The 19,262-nt window shown below is 37.0% G+C and overlaps 1 protein-coding gene across 2 annotated transcripts in view; it reads left to right on the top strand.

Annotated features, from left to right (window-relative positions):
• LOC135164592 (metabotropic glycine receptor-like) overlaps window positions 1-19,262 on the top strand; it is a 127,981-nt gene that overhangs the window by 89,927 nt on the left and 18,792 nt on the right. The gene's annotated exons all lie outside the window — the stretch shown is intronic.

Below are 19,262 nucleotides of genomic sequence, written 5' to 3'. Positions count from 1 at the left end.
ATTACGCAGATAGTCCATTTTGCAAATATTTAAAAATAGAAACGGCGAGTAATAAGTTGCTTTCGACTTGAAAAAAGGTAACGAAATAATGGCCTCGCAAAAGATTTAATAAAAAAACACATGTTTCTAGATATATTTACGGTGACATGGCATATTTATTCCGGAGAACATTGGACGGGCTACCCGCTCACGAATAGATAAAAAAAACTGGAGCTTATGACCGTGAAATAAATCTATAATTCTCTAATTTTTTTTTTCTTTCAGCTTTCTCTAGAAATTTGAAACATTGGATATGGCCTATCCCGTAAAAAACCCGAATTTCTTTCATTCTTCCTGTGGGACAGTCTGCACCCTCTGTGGTTAAGACCAGAACGATAAATCTCCAAGGATTTATGGGTATAGAATTGGTTACTGGGGGAGGAAATTTTATTAAAGCGCGGATATTCTCTATTTATAAAGGATTTAAGAATTTTAGTATTTGTCAATTGACTAAATTGCTCCGATTTATTAGTTTATGAGATTATAATGTAGAGTCATTCACCTCTACATTAATCTTGTGATAGAAAAGCCCGAGAAATGGATTCCATGCCAACATCAACTGACTCGTTCAATAATTTTTCTCCATGTATTTATCGCAGGATTTTATGGATTCATTGCGGAGGATAACGGACGACGGTTCAATCGCTGGCGGTTATTACATTAAAAAGTTGAGCTCCCTACGATGAAATAAATCTATAAAATTCTCTTTGCTTTTTCTTAGAATAAACCCGAGAACGGGAAACATCGGATTCATCTTATTTTCTGAAAAACTATTCTTTTTCTTGCTGGTGCGGTCTCTACCCGTTCCAGAGATGCCTAAGACAATAAATCTTCGGGGACTTATATGTATGTATGGAATCAATCGGCGATGAGCAGTTACTTAAAAATCGGGGTTTTTATGTTTTAAAATATTAAATTATGAATTAAACATCTGCTAGGTTTTATCAGCGATTTCAAGTCTTTTCCAAATACGACCTAACATGGACTCCAATTTAAACTTTCATTAGAAAATAATGGAGTATTTATTGATTCATATGAGTATCTAGCACTTGCTCTTAAATCTCACTGAATTCACAGGCCAGAAACAGCGCCATCTCCTGTTTTCAGACCTTTATTATCATTTCACGAAGGTTTTACCTCATCCTCTATAAAAACTTGTACTGCTTTGTGCCGCAGAGTGGCAATTCATCGTTTGAATTTTGTCATGAATTGATGACATGAATAGACATGTTATATTTTCCGCTCGAGAAATTATTTTTGTGATCTCAGCTAGTTTAGTTGATAGCATACAATATCCTGAGTCTCTTTATCAATGAATAAGCTCTTTTACTCCACCGCATGCATAATCCAGGGAAGAAGTAATTTTCATGATGCTATTAGTGCGTTTTTATAATTTTTACGTTCAATTAGGATTGACTCGTGATAGCGATACTGCATTACGTGAATAATCTTCATAACATCACTAGAAGGAAAAAGTTTTACCATCGTGTGATGTCGTGATAATTAATGTCGACTCTCGAGGTTCTTCAGCTCAAGCCTTCATCCTTTCTGAAATAGCCTGTGTTTGTAGAACCTTATAATGGAAATAACTCTTATCTCGCATTTGAAATATTCTCGTAGTCACGAAAATGTTTCTTTTATAGTGCAATAGATCGAGATTTCTCCTGAGAAATCAGTAGATGTCGCGCTGAAGAATGAAATTTTTTCCATATTAAATATCATTTCACTTGACACATATAGGGAAAAAATAAATTATTTATATCAAGAATATATGATTTGTGATATTTTTCAAGTATTAGCAGGAGAAAATGACCGTTTCTTACATCGAGTATGGAAATCTTTCGCATATATATTTTTTTGTCTCAGTGGGATATGGCTTATGAAAAAAATATGCTGAATTTTCAACTGGTTTAATAGAAATCCATTGAATCACTGAGCTTAACACTCTATCACGAAAACCATTAATCGTGATTGCAGTTTTTCCAACGAATTCATAGCTAATCATCCGTGAATCAAAAGCAAGCGAAGTTAATCGGCTATGGGAGTAGAGAAATGTCAGTATTCTGAAGTCGCTGTTCATAATTCACGTGGGGAATTATTCACAATCGCCCGCTTGGACACCCATGATCGATGGAGTTATCCGTCTACCCATATTCCACCGATAAGTACAATTCACCTGTATTTACTTCATGTACTTGCATATTGGTATTATCTGGATTATCTCGATTTCTCAGTACATAATAAAGTAGCAGTATCAACGTTGAATGTTTGACATTAAATTTTTGAATTAAATTTCCAATACCCTCATGATACAAAAGTTTAAGGCGCCAGGGGGAGGTAGACATTAATGTTATAACATTGATTAAGTCGCAGGGGCTGAACGTCGTTTATCGTGATGTAAATGTGATTCCATGTTTTTGCAATAGCATAATTAGTTACTTGGCTTGTCTGCAAAAATCAGAATATGTCTTAATACTGTAATCTCATTGCATGAAGCGCTGTTAAGCAAACAAACTCTTAGGTGAAATTTATCCCCGAAGTAAATTCTAACCCGTGGACTAGTGCGGCGAGTCCTGTTAGTTATTCTAGCCCTGGGATAAATTTGGTCCTGTGTGAACCTACTGGCATAACAAGCTGTTAACTGGCGATTTAACTGAATTAAGTTGGGGCCACGGGGCTTGGACCATTTATCTGGAAAAGTGATAAAAAAAATTACATAGAGGAGTAATCATGAGAATGTTCAAGTTAAGCTGCAAATTGTATGGTGTGTAAATAAACGGGGTCAAACCCCGCCGTTGGAAAAACACTATTATCATAGAAATAATAATAGAAGAATAATAGGAAATATTATAATAGAATAGAAGAATAAAAGTTCACCTCCTGTTTCACAATAATAATATTATTTTCCTCTCGATCACGAGTACAGTGAGTTAACGATACTAGTTAAGATTTTCTTTTTATGACAATTTTTTTTCAACGTCCGCAAAAAAACATGGACGAGTTTATTCCGCACCATCCATTCTTACGCTCCATGAAAACTATAGAGAAGATAAAAGGAAAATGTTTCGTCGTCTATCACTCCAGGGCAAATGGAGAAAAACTTTTGCTCCCCGATGGTGTTGACCTCTTGTGATTTGAATAATATAAAAATCCAGTATTGAAGTACTGGGGACCATATGCGTATTTTTTCTCTTGGAAAATCGTTGTTTTTTCGGTGACATTCATCGCACGATTTTTATCTCAATCCTCTGGTGAGTAGTTTACCATTTTCAAATCAAAAATTGTTTTTGCGCAATTCACAGCGTGTACCTACCTTGTGTTGATACTTCATATTTGATATTTCATATTTGTAGTTGTTATTCAGTCGAACTCTAGAGGGTTGACTAGAGGAAACAATACTGTTAAAATGAACTAACACACAGATTTTTTGTCTGCGATTTTACGTTGCATAAATGCCATGTTGTGGATAATTAAATATACATTATATTATATATATATTACACATTAGGACTATGTGGGATGGATCGGTTTAAAGGATGTTCAGTAAGACTTCGGTCCAATTATTTACACCGATAGGATTGACAATGATCTCTTAGTTGCTCTACTCTGAAGCGTGAGACTCTTCCCGATCGCTTGGTGGTCGCACTCTTTCCACGCTTCGTCTCAGCTCTCCCTTAACTCTCACCCTTGTCCTCTCTGGAGTGTGGCTTTCATGCTAAATGGTAGGTCCTGCCCCACTCTTGGTCAGGCCCTAGCGGCGTCACGTGGTCCGAGCGTCTCTAGGCCACACTAGTGGGAAACGATTTTCCCCGCGCACATCTGTGGGCCTTTCTCAAACCTCTTAAAAATTCGACCGTCTGTCAACTAATGTAATTTACGGGGAAACCCCGTAAATTGTACCTATTACTAGGCCTACAATATAATATTATGGCTACACTTAAAATAACTTAATCTCGCCCGTCTGAATCCTACTCTGAAATAAAACTATTAAGTTTTAAGGAACGTATTTCCCCAAAATAATAACTATAAAAATTTCCGATACTAGAACTATTACATTCAGTATATAAAGTCCCTCTCGTTAGGTCATACAAGTTGAGTTGAGTTAATGGACTCAATAGTCAAATTCATATCACTGTCATACAACAATTTGTTAATTTTACGTCAAATGAAGGTATTACATAAGTAAATAAAATACGATGCCATTCTGCAGAGGTTTGCAAAAATCCTCGCCTCAGCCAACGAAGAAGGGGATTAATAATCTTCATAATTGGCGAAAAGGGCTTTGACCAGATCCCTTCAGAGTCGACTGAAATTGAATTCCCTTGGAAACTGCATTTCATTAAAACGATAAACCTTCCTCTTTAGCCCTCTTGCAACTCAAAGGATAATCGAATTAACATACAATTTTTCTATTTTCATTTTTAAGCATTAGTTTTCGAATTGAAAACGGAGGATCATTATATCAAGTGTCAAGTACGATGTAATATTTTTCAAGTGAATGGTTTGAATTCTATGATGATGATTATTCTTTGTACCACCGTAAAAACCCACGGCGTGGAGAGGAGTGGTATAATTTCAGTCTCTCAGGTGGTCTGAATGATTTTTCAACTCAATCAGGGTCGGCCAAGTGAGTTACCAGGGGTCAAATCGCGGATCCAATCTTGGGTTTTTTCGGATGGAAATGGTCTTTTTCGTTACTGAGACGCGGGAAGCGCTTCCTACCCGATTGGTTTGAGGACGATAGGTTAAATATTATAAGACCGGACTCCACCGAGATACATTACAGCTCCTAGGAGTATAGGTGCTTACCTACCCTCCGCTAAACGCCATGTACTATGCCTCTAACGGAGACTATCGTAACTTCGGAGTGACATGACAGTTGAGCGTTATTCATTATTTAAAGCATTATTCATTTTTTAGTATTTCGATTAACATTCATTTTCCTTAGTTTATATTGTTTATGGTTATGTATTTGTCCAAAGAATCAATGTTTTTTAATATTACATTTTAATAATTGGAAGCCAGGTTAATGAAAAGACTAGACGATATAAGAGCAGTTTTATTTCTATGATTATGTGTTCACAGTTCGAGAGCAGTCGACGAACTGAACAAACGATCTTAAAATTTCAAAAACCAAAGCATCGTCATCGTGGTTTCTTTTCTTCAATGAACGAAGATTTCTTTATATTATTCAATAAAAATAAACTGGAGTTTCTGTCGCAAGACCACGCAGACGTCTCTCCCGGAAACAACGACCTCATAGTATTGATATAGACTTATATAGGTCTGTAATATAATCATTTTGTTTTTGCTATTTTCGATATTTAATTAGGCCTATTTCACCCCCCCCCCTCCTCCTCCCTCCTCTTTGCACGCCCCTGCACCCACCCACCATAGGCCTTCGTAACGAGAAAGAGATCGGCGTGACAAGTCTACCTGCTGCAAACTTCACACTCCTCACAATCCTCCACCTATGGTCCTCATGTCATAATCGACTATTGCCAAAATCGAATTTTGAAATCAAGTGAAGTTGTTTCCGCATTCGCGGACCCCACAAATGCCAACAAAGCCTCCCAGGAGCGAGAGAAATGCAAAACAAATTTTCGTTACGAAGGCCTATGGAGGTTAGATGGAGGGGGGCGCCTATGGGGGTCCGGAGGTGGAACCCCCGAAAGTGGAGGCTTTGAAAAAAAATAAAACAAATTTTAAAATGCTGAAAAGGAGAAGCATTTTCGTTGACGTTAGGATTAGTCCCTGAGACGTCCTAGTATTCTAGAGAATGAACATGAGCTAAGGCAATCGAATCAACCGATTGTTCCTCTTCACTAAACATATCGATAGAAAGTACATCTTCCTCGGGAGTTTCATGAATAATGTAATTCATTGTTCTTTTCACTTTATTTCACTCACTCGATACTATTAGTTGTGTTGCTATCACCCAACTGTCATTTCACTCGGAAGTTACGACCGTCTCCGTTAGAGGCACGGTAGATCGCGTTTAACGGAGGGTAGGTAAGCACCTATCCTTCTAGGAACTCTAAGTATCTCGCTGGAGTCCGCCGGTCTTATCGAGATACGCGGGAGCGTATCGGCCAAGTATATATTTCGAAACCTCGAATAAATAAGCCGAGTGCTCCCAAGTATCTATACACGACACAACTACCCCTTCCACTACCTCCAAAACTAATTTCCGTAACTGAGTGAAAACGCGGCAATTTGCAGCAAAAATACACTTAGTTACATTACCTAAACCGCCTATGCTATATTCATTTATGTCAAGTTTTTCCGAATTAAACGCCTGATTAAAAAGATCCGCGCATAGCAACGGATTTTTTTACATATTTTCCACGGTCCGATTATCTCAGAATGAAACGGTCAGATTTTTGTTCAACAGTTGACAGCATTTGTTTCCTACGGGCGCTGTGTGGTCGGTTCGCAATCAGCGACGAGCGCGAGAAATGAGAGGTTGGCAAAAGTGTCGTGGACCTAGAGATCGTCGAAAATGAACTCTTCAAAATAATTCAAATTTATCAGTCGACGACTTAATTGTTACCCTCAAATTATGCAAATTATCAATAACTTGTATTTTTTTCTTCTGGCAATTCAGTACAAGAAGTAACGATTTTAGTTTCCATATAACGTGAGCATGAAAACAAGAATGAAAGGAAGAGAGAGTGAGAGATGCGACCAATCGAATTCTGTCCAGGTTTATTTTTGTACGATAACAGTTATTAGGATTAAATAAGACTTGCTTATATTGGTATTTAAATGTGCTTGAGCAATTTCTTTAGCTTGATGATATAATCAATTTTTTTCACGTTAAGACGAGCTAGGACACGAATTTATTATTATTCTTCCACAATTTTTCAACTTGATTTTTCTAATTTTAAATTAATTGGCGAACATAACATATAGGCATTTACTAAATTCATCCAGTGATCAGCAGAAGCTATCACACTGGATGAATCTTGAAACGCGACCAGTTGAGACAACTGTTTAATTTTAGATTAGAGAGAATCAGATCTGGTAACAGATAGACATTTATCAGAATCATCCAGTGATCAGCAGAAGCTATCACACTGGATGAATCCTGAAACGCGACCAGTTGAGACAACTGTTTAATTTTAGATTAGAGAGAATCAGATCTGGTAACATATAGACATTTATCAGAATCATCCAGTGATCAGCAGGAGCTATCACACTGGATGAATCCTGAAACGCGACCAGTTGAGACAACTGTTTAATTTTAGATTAGAGAGAATCAGATCTGGTAACAGATAGACATTTATCAGAATCATCCAATGATCAGCAGGAGCTATCACACTGGATGAATCCTGAAACGCGACCAGTTGAGACAACTGTTTAATTTTAGATTAGAGAGAATCAGATCTGGTAACATATAGACATTTATCAGAATCATCCAATGATCAGCAGGAGCTATCACACTGGATGAATCCTGAAACGCGACCAGTTGAGACAACTGTTTAATTTTAGATTAGAGAGAATCAGATCTGGTAACAGATAGACATTTATCAGAATCATCCAATGATCAGCAGGAGCTATCACACTGGATGAATCCTGAAACGCGACCAGTTGAGACAACTGTTTAATTTTAGAATAGAAAGAATTAGGTCTGGTAACATATAGACATTTATCAGAATCATCCAGTGATCAGCAGAAGCTATCACACTGGATGAATCCTGAAACGCGACCAGTTGAGACAACTGTTTAATTTTAGATTAGAGAGAATCAGATCTGGTAACATATAGACATTTATCAGAATCATCCAGTGATCAGCAGGAGCTATCACACTGGATGAATCCTGAAACGCGACCAGTTGAGACAACTGTTTAATTTTAGATTAGAGAGAATCAGATCTGGTAACATATAGACATTTATCAGAATCATCCAGTGATCAGCAGAAGCTATCACACTGGATGAATCCTGCAACGCGACCAGTTGAGACAACTGTTTAATTTTAGATTAGAGAGAATCAGATCTGGTAACATATAGACATTTATCAGAATCATCCAGTGATCAGCAGGAGCTATCACACTGGATGAATCCTGAAACGCGACCAGTTGAGACAACTGTTTAATTTTAGATTAGAGAGAATCAGATCTGGTTTGGTTAATGGAACTATTGGAGTTGTAACAGCAGTTACTAAATCCGTTAATAAGGCAGCAGAATATATAAATTCTATAACCGTTCGCCTAGAATCGGGGAAAGAATACGAAATTGAACGTATCGACGTAAAATTCGAAATCATGAGTGGAGCTTACATATCGAGACGACAGTTTCTCATCTGTTTGAGCTATGGATTTACAATTCATAAGAGTCAAGGCTTGAGTTTACACCTTGCTGTTATGGATGTGGGACAAACCATATTTTCTTCTGGCCAAACGTACGTCGCTCTTACACGAGTAACTACATTGGGAGGCGGCCATTTGATCAATTTCGATCCATCTTCGGCAAAAGCTTCCATTACGGCCATTGAAGAATCCAATAGACTTGGGGCAAAATACAGACCTGATATGAAACAAATACCTCTGCCCGATAAATATTGACCGAAGGTATGGGACACCCAGTGGGCTTTTGAAATTGGTTCAAATGATGAGACGAATGTAGAAAATAAACAAGTCGATATAAGTTCGTCTATCTGTGGGCTATGCAATTCTGCCGGTGGTGCCAGTTATGCTAATGCAGTAATTCAATGCATATTTCGGTCCCTCGTAATACGCCAAGTACTGTTGCTCACCCCCGAAGATGAGCACTCAGTAATAAATGAATTATTGAAAAAATACATAGAAGGCTCTGAAGTTTTGAATGCAAGTGCACTCATACAATTCGTCGATGATAAATTTTCTCTTGATAACGAGCAGGATCCCGTAATCTTTCTGGAGCGTTTATGTGACCAAGTGCGTGATTTACAACAAAATTTAAAACATGAATTTACTCATCTTGATCGATGTAAAGTATGTAATTATATGAAAACTTCAAAAGAGAATAATATTGTTTTGAGTTTATCATTTAATAACATCAAAGAACCAGTGTCCTTAGATGATTTGATCAAAAGATCAAAAGATCACTGTCATGTTGGTACGACGTTTCACAACATTGTGATAATTGTGGACATGTCACTGATGCTTCACGAAAAACATGCTTAAGTAGTAGCTGCGGGGTACTTATTGTAAAATTGAACATTTTTTCGTTCAATAAAAAGGATGTTAAACAAAAAATCAGCAGTTGGAAACTTAAAGCAGTTCCAACAACTATAGTTGAAATCTGTGGTGATTCATATTCCGTCCATAGTGCCGTGTTACATGGCAAAATCGGAAAAAACCACCACTATATTAGACTGCTTAGGGATAAGAAAACCGAATGGATAAAAACAGACGATACAAACATTGCCAAAATGCGATGGTCGAGAAATTCTAAGGATGTCTATCTTTTATTTTTAGAACGGAGCAAATCTAAGTAATAGTAAGACTCTCATTCGATAGTAGCTTGGGTAGTCGAGGTATGAAATCTCTTGTCCATTTTGAAAAAATGCTTGAAATCCGCCAAAAAACAAAAACAAAACATGTTTTTGTAAAAAAATGCGCCAAGCATATATTTCGATGTTGTTCATTTGAAAAACAAAATTGAAAAAAAACTTAAAACAACAATTACTTAAAAAGTGAAGCCACAATTATGGAAATTTGAAAAAACTACAGAAATAACAAAAGACGCCAAGCTCATTGATTGAATTTACCAGTGGAGAAAGCTGGTGATAATAGGAGTCCATAAACCCTTTTTGAGTTCTCTATGAATATTTTGACTAAGACGAGTACCATAATATCCTACAAAGGACATCGCAGTCAATTCAAATACTCGACTCAAATCGACAGGGGTAAAAAGTCCTTTGTGAATCAAAAAATTATTCAGCCATATGGTCAGGATCAACGTACTTGGCGACAACATCGAAATATATGCTTGGCGCATTTTTTTACAAAAACATGTTTTGTTTTTGTAATATTTACCCTATCGTTCTCAAACCACTTGCGTAACCGGCATTTAGCGGGCTTCAGTAGCGAAAAAAAATAATTACATGAGGATGATAGGTAGAGGAAGATTGTAAAGTTTGCAGCATGAAGCGTGATAAGTCGGAGTCGAGGCTCACCCTAGGCCGCAGACGAGCCTCGACTCCGACTTGGCATGCCTCGTGCTGCAAACTTCACACTTCTTGCAATCCTCCACCTATTGTTCGTAGGCCATAATGTACTATTCCCGCCCCGACGCCAATGGAGTTGATCTTGGATTTTTTCTGACGAAAATGGGCTTTTGTCAAAATCGAAATTTTCTACCGGGATAATGTGTTTTTCCGTACAAGTTTCCCCGTGAAAGACGCAAACTACACCATTAGGATGCAGTATATGTCCGGGTTATCCTATTTGACTAATGATGAGCCGGCGGTAGCACTTTTTTTACTGTGAAAGTATATTCTCCGTCATTTGATGTTAAGTATCACTTTCCGAGCAAGTGGCTCATAATGTTGTATTATGACAAGAATTTGTTATATGTCAGGCATAGAAATAACGTCTGGTTTTGGAATCCTTAACCTAAATTGATCACTCCATGTGGAAAATACCGTGGTGCGTTGTTCTTTCTGATTTGCTAGAAATAGACTAATCGCAAAAAAGACTTGAACCAGAAATGAATCACGATACATTAATTTTCGACCAAGTTTCGGGGTAAACACGAAGTAATTTGAGTTATCATACAGTTTTATAGAACGATAAAATGGTTGTTATCAAAATTTTTTGTCGCGTCGAATTTGAATTTTGCAATTTCTCTTCAATGTTTCTCTCCCTGCTTAAAAAGAGTCGTTACTGATGAGATTCGTATGCTACTCTCATGTGACTGTTCTCGCAGAATATTGTAATACATAATCGCAATAGTAAGTATCGTAGTAACGCATTGAATCGATACATTGCCTCCGCCTCGCTGTACGTGAGTAAACACTTCATTGGTGAGAAAGGGAGGCGGGTAACGATACCCCTTTCAGCATTCAACCCGGCATCAAGGGCGGATCACGGAGTGGTGATCAGTTCAAAGTACCGTTGAGATTTATCTCCAAGTGCGAGGTACTCCTGGTTTTGCTGAATTAGAAGAGATTGAACCTCTAAAGAGATGAGAATTTCGAGAAAGAAGTGAATGTTAACTGGAAGTCACTGGCAGATTGGGTCGAGAGGATGGTTTCCTTCAGAAGTTATTAGCTGGAGATAAAACAGGATGATGAGGGTCCTCAAGGCAATCAATATATTCTCAGAAGCGTTGGTCGATTCCGCCGTTAATTCATTCTGAAATGGAAATGAGAAAACGGTCATTCGAGTTGAATGAGGTTCATTCGTGCATTGTGAGAATTTACTTCACTGTCAGTGGAAATCTCTGGTAGAATTTTTGTTAACTTTGTGAAGGAGCTCTTTCACTTGAACTTTTAACAATTGGATGGCTAAAAATGCACCAATCAGTAGAGGAAATTAATCAAATTTCGGGTGAATTGGGGCACTATCGTTTTCGGGCTCCGAAGGATTCTTCGTTGGTCCAGGAACGCAAAATCGAAAATGATGATGGAATCACTCGCTTTATTAAATACGGCAGAAATGGTATTTGTCTAACATAATGTGACTGTTTCTGCTCATCCTTTCCCGTGTAATTATAATCTTTCTTAAATGAATCGTGCTGCATTTTTGAGGATCGATCGAATTACTCAACGATACTCTGAATTTGAGGGAAAAATTATTAAATTCCATTCAGTTACGAACAACAGGTGAAAAACATTATTACGTGGACGTATTTGCACTAACATGGTTTCATAAGGCCATTATCCTAGTTTTGTATAACACGTCGATGTAATACAACAATCGAAAACTCAAATTTACATGTATATTACACGTTCTATTCAGACGCTAGTTAGTTCTCACGCGGATATTCGACAATGTTTTATATTTTGAATGCTCCTCACGGATATATGAAAATGTTATAATCCGATTTTGATTAGCTGCCATCGATCACTCATCTATTCATACGTTCATTCACCATTTTTTGGGGTCAGCATGCAGCTGTACAGATTCATGCAAAGCTTTAAAAGAATAAATCCAAAATTCAGCTGTGAGATACCTGTTATACGGAAAAATAATTCAATAAAAATGGTGTATTTTTCTGGTAATTTCGGGGCGTAATGTAGGTGTGGAAAATTTTAGGGATTGCCAATGTTTTTCGCCACTTTGCGCCATTCTTATCTAATTTTTCTCTTTGTGGAAACCAAGCGGCCTTATAATTTGTTGCTGAATATAATCATAATGCTTTTGTAATCAATTGCGGGGGAATTGCGAGGACAGAGTACTCAACCATGTTTATGTTTGAGAAATAGTATTTTTGTAAAATTGCGCAAAGGAACTATGCCCATGAGCATTGAGAGAAATATTCCATACAAATGACTTTTTGGTTTATTACAAGTCAGTAAATGAAAGTCACATCCTGAAAACTCCAAAATAATTTGAAGGATTAGAACAGCGAGTTTTTATTTGGAAAAACAACGAGGCTTACAAGGATTTTCCAACGTTTTATCGGATTTTGTTAAGTGGTGGGCTTTTGTTCATCATCTGCGCGAGATTCACTATTTTTCGAGGGTAGTCTGTCACTTCACGAACTTATACCAATCTCTAGTAAAAATTGAAATAATTCGACTCATTCATTCTTCAGCGGATTAACGGACGGACGTTTTATGAGTGTTCGATCTCGTGTCGATTATTTCGGAGAATTAAATGGCAGCAGATATAGCTGCGCGTAAATTCGATTGTGAAAACTAACCTTTCTGAAGTAACTATAGACATGTTTCAATGAACAATAATTTTGGGTAATTACTTGGCCGGATTCCAGCTGGATATATCAAACTTGCTTTGCACTCGCTGTTGGGTCAAACGAGAAAATGAACTTGGTCAGTCTTAAATCGTTTAGTGGATGGAAGGCGAGTTGTTGGTTGAATACGTATACCAACATAATCAACTAATTGAATTCATTAGTATGTAATTGTAATTAATCCCGCAAATGTAGCCCTGCGCACGGCTTGATAGTTTGATGAATGTAATTAACTGTGCATTCAATCTGTAACAAAGGAGTTCTGTTCGAGTATTCAATCTGCCATTCTTCTCCTATTTTTAATTTCGTTAAGATTCTGTGACTAGTATTGCCCCATGAAGGAATATCGATCCGTAATTCACTCGAGTAATGGTACTAGACGCTAATAGTTCAACAAGTTAACAAACAAACGACATGAAACAATGCTTTCTTCTCTCTCATAATAGAATTGATGAGGACATCTGAGCTCGATGTTACCCCATTAAAGGATTCCATTCAGGGGCATTGTTAATCCAGAATTTAATATTACTCTAGATTCAATCCAAATTAGTCAAGCTAAGAACTTTATCTATTGAGTTTGACGCATTCTGAAAAAATTGGAAAGACAGTTTGAGTGGTCAATCCATTTACCATTAATTTTTTCGAGTGAATCTGGAGCGCTGAGGTCCCTTTGGAGGAGCATCTGCAGGTTTCTCTCGTAGTCACAGTATGAGAATCCATTTCATCAGTTTAATAACCTTTCGTTGCAATGGATGAAGAACAAAGTGGAGTGGAAACTGGTTCGAAAATTCCGGAAAATTTCCCTATTTGCAATTTAATCTTGTCGAGAAAGGTAACTCAATTGAAAAATAGTTCCTTTAGAGAAGATTTTACCTTCTATAGTAATCATTTTTATGGCATATACTGATAGAAAAGTTGTATCAAATGAAACTTTTTAGCTGTTACTATGAATCGTTAACTGTCAATTCAGTTGAATCTATTTAACTCGCTCCTCTGCATTAAATACAATTTTCACCACGATTTTCCCTTAATCATTGCATAATTTTCATACCTGAACAACCATATTGTTCAAAGGTATGTAATAACACCCTAAATAATGTTTCACATCATTTCCATTTACATTAAACTTACAATTGGTTCATTCAATTTTCATACGTTTGAAATTTACGCTTGACATTTCATTAAAATGTCACGAGTTTATATCACAAAAGACGAGGGGTGAAACGAGGCTCAGGTAGTAAGCGCTACAAATGGGTGACTTGAAAATTACTCCTGGGATAAATGTTAAGAACTCAAGGACATAAAATATCCGACTGTGTCGGAGATAAGTCACCCATAAGTGACTCACCCCTCAGTAAATATTCCAAGGAAAATGCTCGAAAATCCTCACCATCTTCAAGAATACATAATCCACCATTTCTACCACGTAAATACCGCTTTTCACACTGGATTCACTTTCCATCAACATGGTATTTCGTCAAGATATCTCGTTGGGTGTTTGACAACGAAGGACTTATGTCCAACAAGTGTCCATGTAACATGTACATTGTCCACAGAGTAGCCATTCCAAATGCTTCGGTACAACAAGCCAATGTTCCTGGGTTAATGTGTTACGATATCGTTATTGAGGATTCCATCGAGACCCACTATTACCCCGAAACATCACTTCCATTCTGATGCCACAGTTGAAAGCGTAAACAGAAACCACAGCAAATACATCTCGCGACACATTAAACACAACTACCTTTACCGCCCCCAAAACAATAAATCATGCCGCGAGCTTAAAACCGTCAGTGGTGCTGGCTAATATTTTTTTTCCTGTCGTACAAAGTCCCTCGGGGATGCAACACAACACCCAACAATTACCATCCACCACCGTCTTTGGCTAATAAATGATGCTTTGTTGTAGCAGCATAGATCCTCTGATGCTTCATAGCTCTATTTTCGTGTTTATTTTACTTATCCGACTTTGACACGAAATGAAAAATATTCCATTGTGTGAAAGGGGGATAGCATTTGTGATACAGTCAAGTTAGTACGAAACCATTTCAATGACCAGGTATTTCCTTTCAAGATATAGTAGACGTCTAGCGAATGCAATCAACAGTATTCAGACTACTTCGCTTGCACCGCCATATCCACGGGTTCGCTCAGGTCGAACGGAATTCAATGGGTATTAAGGAGAGTACTTATAGTACGTCTTCAGGGGAACTCTAATTGTTCATCCGAAAAGAAAGTGATTTTATCATTGTCAATAGATCCGCGTCCGCTTTGAGGCGATGATGTAAGAACTTCGTGTGAATTAGGAGATTACCGCCGATCCGACTATCAATCGCCTGTCCAATGAGATACTCATGTCTTAGGAGAAATCATTCATCAGGACTCATTCTTAATTTTCAGAGATTTGTCGATAGTTTTGGAGCACTCCCTTGCGTGTTACTTTCACTGAACTTTCTAGAAAGTTCATCCTTGAATATTTCCACTTTACTATCTACTTTTCATCTCTTGACATCCCTCATTTTTATTAATAATTGATGTTCAAACCCTCCAGTGAGTTGTTACCCTTCTGCCAATTTCCTTCATCTCTTCCGACTTGCTGTTAGTATTACCCATATTTTATCCATATTAATGAACGGTAACATCAAGCTCTTGGCCCGATCGCTGTTTCTTTCAAGAGATAATTGACGGTGAAAGGTCGAGACTCGCCTTTCGATGGATATAGAAGACTCAAGATACCTACATTTACTGAATTCATCAATTAACTTTTATTATTTATTCAGAAAATTCAGCTTCATTGACTGCTCATTTTTTAATAGTTCATTCATGATTTATTGGTATTGAAAACAATACCATTTTTGTCTCGTTCTCTAGCGCAATTATGTTGAAACTTATCGGGGTTATAAGGCCCGATATGACTTTTGTTAGTCGCACTACAAGGACACGAGAACTGCCAAGCTACCATATTTTCACTTGGCTAGTTTGGGGCTTTTGATGATAAGATACATGTAGGTTTTTCTTTGAATAAATAATACGTTGAGCCACTTTCACCGTTTTTATTCTAATGTACACTAGTCTTACAAATATCGTTAGTTCTCACGATGTGTATTGGATTGACTTGACACCTTAGCTAGGACTTGCTAGTGTTACACTATGTGATTGCTATGACTCGTGGGTGTGGACTGAACTTTACAATTTTTGTGATAAGGCAGTTTCCCTTTTCCTCTCAGAAAAATGGGAAGGGAATTCCCCAATTGTCATCTGCTTGGCAGAGTAAGGAGGATAAGTGCACATGGATAAAAGAAGGGGAAAACGCCTAGGTGCGCGTGAAGGGCGAGTGGTGCACACGTGTTGACCGGTTGCTGGGGCTAAAAGGATTCATTCGGGGAAAAGAGTGAAAAAAATGGGAAATTTCTCTAGTTAATAATTCCCCTTTCAAAAAAAAAGGATTTTTGTCGAAATTCCCCCGAACGTGCCTATCTAATCTGTGCCTAGTTAAAGATATCATAAAGACATGGTTAAAAGATGGCATGCACATTACTACGAATATGTTGCGACGCAATACCACTATTACGTGAGAACCAAGTTTTCTAACATCAATTTATAATTGTTGATCTGTTCACGTAATTCGACAGGCCACTACTGATCAGTTTTTAAAAAATATTCATAATGAAAAGCCACTTTTCATTATAAATATTTTTTTCATTGCAGTTTCCCTTCTATAGAACTTCTCATTTGTGAGATCGATACCCCGCTAACAGTTGGTGAATCTTACTGCAAAAGGAAAAAATCAATTCGACGAATGTTTCTTGTCGAAAGTCTCACTAAGTATGATTTACTGTGTGGTCTAATCTTCAAGCATAAAATCCAATGTGAGGATTATGCGGATATGTACAGCAAACCCACTGACCGGAAATTAAACGTACCGTGAATTATGGCGACTCATGAATTTTTCAGCGTCTACAAAATTTGAAATATGTCTCAGTACTAAAGTTCACGACTTTGTTAGAGAGTTGTTCGCCTCATACTTTGGCCTGCATACTAGTACAAAGTGACTAAATGGTGGATATAAAAAGTTCTACTACTTATCATAGTCGGCTGGTTTTATGGTAATAATGAATATTGCCACGTACTTCGACGGTAAATGAACATATAATGTCGAAAAAAATACAAAATTTGAAACTGGTGGAGTAGTATTCCGAGAATTTTAAGGAAACATTTTTTTAATTTAACACAATCACTTAATCATCCGAAATTAGTATATACATTGTCATTAGAAAATTATTTAAATTCGCAAGTATTCAATGGAAGTGTAATAGTTAGGTTGATATAATCATAAAAATTACAGAATAATTTTACAATTCAAGCGACAGTCTCCCTGAATTTTTAACCCTTTAAAAATCCAGTTCGTTGTGACTCCATTTCCGTAATAAATTGATAGTACATTACGCAACAAGTGCCCGCCTGCGGCTCGTTTTTCAACCTCACACTCATCAGAAAATCTGTCCTTCGGACAGAATTTTAATATCCCTTCTACTGATTATGGTTTGCTGCTATTACGCTATAATTGACTATAATAATAGGAAGAATTCATTACTCTAAAAATGCATTATAAACTGAGAGAGAAATTCTTAAAAAATTGCATGCCTGTTCCGTAATCTGCCAGTCAAAAAAGTATTCAGTTAAAATTACGGAACATAAATTATGCATTTTTGCACTGAAAATTTCATACTTTTTCTGGAACGTTTTGGATTTTTTCCTAAAACTTCATTGAAAACATGCGTAACTGTCTCACTATTTTTACCGAATATTATTTTGAGTGGCAGATTATACGGTACAAGCATGTAATTTTTCAATAATCTTTCTCCCCGTGTAGCATCATACATCGCAGGGATAATTCATCACAGATTTTTAATTTATCATAGGGGCAATTCATTACAGCATTACTTACCATTCAACTAATTAATTACAATGTTCCGAATACTTGTATGTTTATCACGTTCAGCTACACTGATAGAACATATCAGTTTATTATAAACGAATGGATTTTGGATCTATTTGTGTCTAATTATAAAACATTGTAATACAAATTTTGTCATCAATATTGTGCCACAAATTTAGGTTTAGATTTTTGCGAGTAAATTCATATTAGTAAGGATTTTGGTTGAACTATTGTTTGATTTCTGAAAAATTCCAATAAGGATGAATGAGCTTGTGTATTTGATGTAGCCAGGTGGACGCTCGATAAGGGAGACTAGAGGGCATCTCTGTACGAATTCTTAATGTTAGTAAACTCGGCTAGGGTCACTAGCACCAGTGGCTATAGATGGATCTATATACTTGCTTAGTTGGCAACATGTCCACGCGTCCCCTTGAATTATTCAGAGACCGAGACGAGGAAAATGTTACCAATTCCGACTGTTCAATACTGGCGATTTCCTGGAATCAAGCTGCAGGGTTAGCCACTTGTAAAGGTCACAAACCCTCCGGCTATGCACTATGTTTCGAGCTGCCATTTTCAATATTTGCGAGACTGTTATTAGCAACAAGTTAGAATAGCCTGGTTTAACTCATTGTAGTCTTTTGTTGTTAAATGATGACCACAAAATACAGTGTCGTATTGAAAATTCGTCTGTTAAAGAAGATGTTCAAGTGCGCTGAAATTTGTATTTGCAACATGCACATGAATGTCGTTTATTAGGGACTCCTTCTATCATTGATGGATAAATTCTTAACCAACATTTTATCGGAAAGCGGCGATAAATTTTTTTTTTTATTTCATGAATAATATGACTAATTCTCACGACAGGGATTCTTTGAAATCGGGCATAAATTTCGTTACGCTGTCTTTGAACCCCTCGGAAATCCTTAGCCATATTCGAACACGCACGACGACATTTGTGCGTGTCCTAATGGTCAGTAAATCATCGAATCTCATCGGGAAGGGCTCGTACCAAATCATTCCAGTACACATCGATATAGTTATCGGCAATCTCATCAGTCAAATCATCAAAAACCATCGTTAATCATCCGGAGGATTATCGGAAATTTTATCGGAACTTTCGTTTATCGAATCTCCACAGAAATTATTGGGTTATTCACCTAATCCATTTGTGTCATAGAGCCAGCCCGCTATGGTTAATTAAATATTCGTTTAAACCTGATCGAGTGTTATTTGGGGTAAAATAGAATAGCTATCGATGATGTTTCTTCACTAAACTTACTAATTTGCTAGGGAAAAAATACCAGAAATATATGTACTTTTTCTGGAACTAGTAACGGTTAACTAAAAATTTCAGAATTTCTTTAGCTATAAATATAAA

Source organism: Diachasmimorpha longicaudata, chromosome 7, assembly GCF_034640455.1.
Source record: "Diachasmimorpha longicaudata isolate KC_UGA_2023 chromosome 7, iyDiaLong2, whole genome shotgun sequence".
NCBI lineage: Eukaryota > Metazoa > Arthropoda > Insecta > Hymenoptera > Braconidae > Diachasmimorpha > Diachasmimorpha longicaudata.
This window is presented reverse-complemented; position numbering and strand designations above follow the sequence as displayed.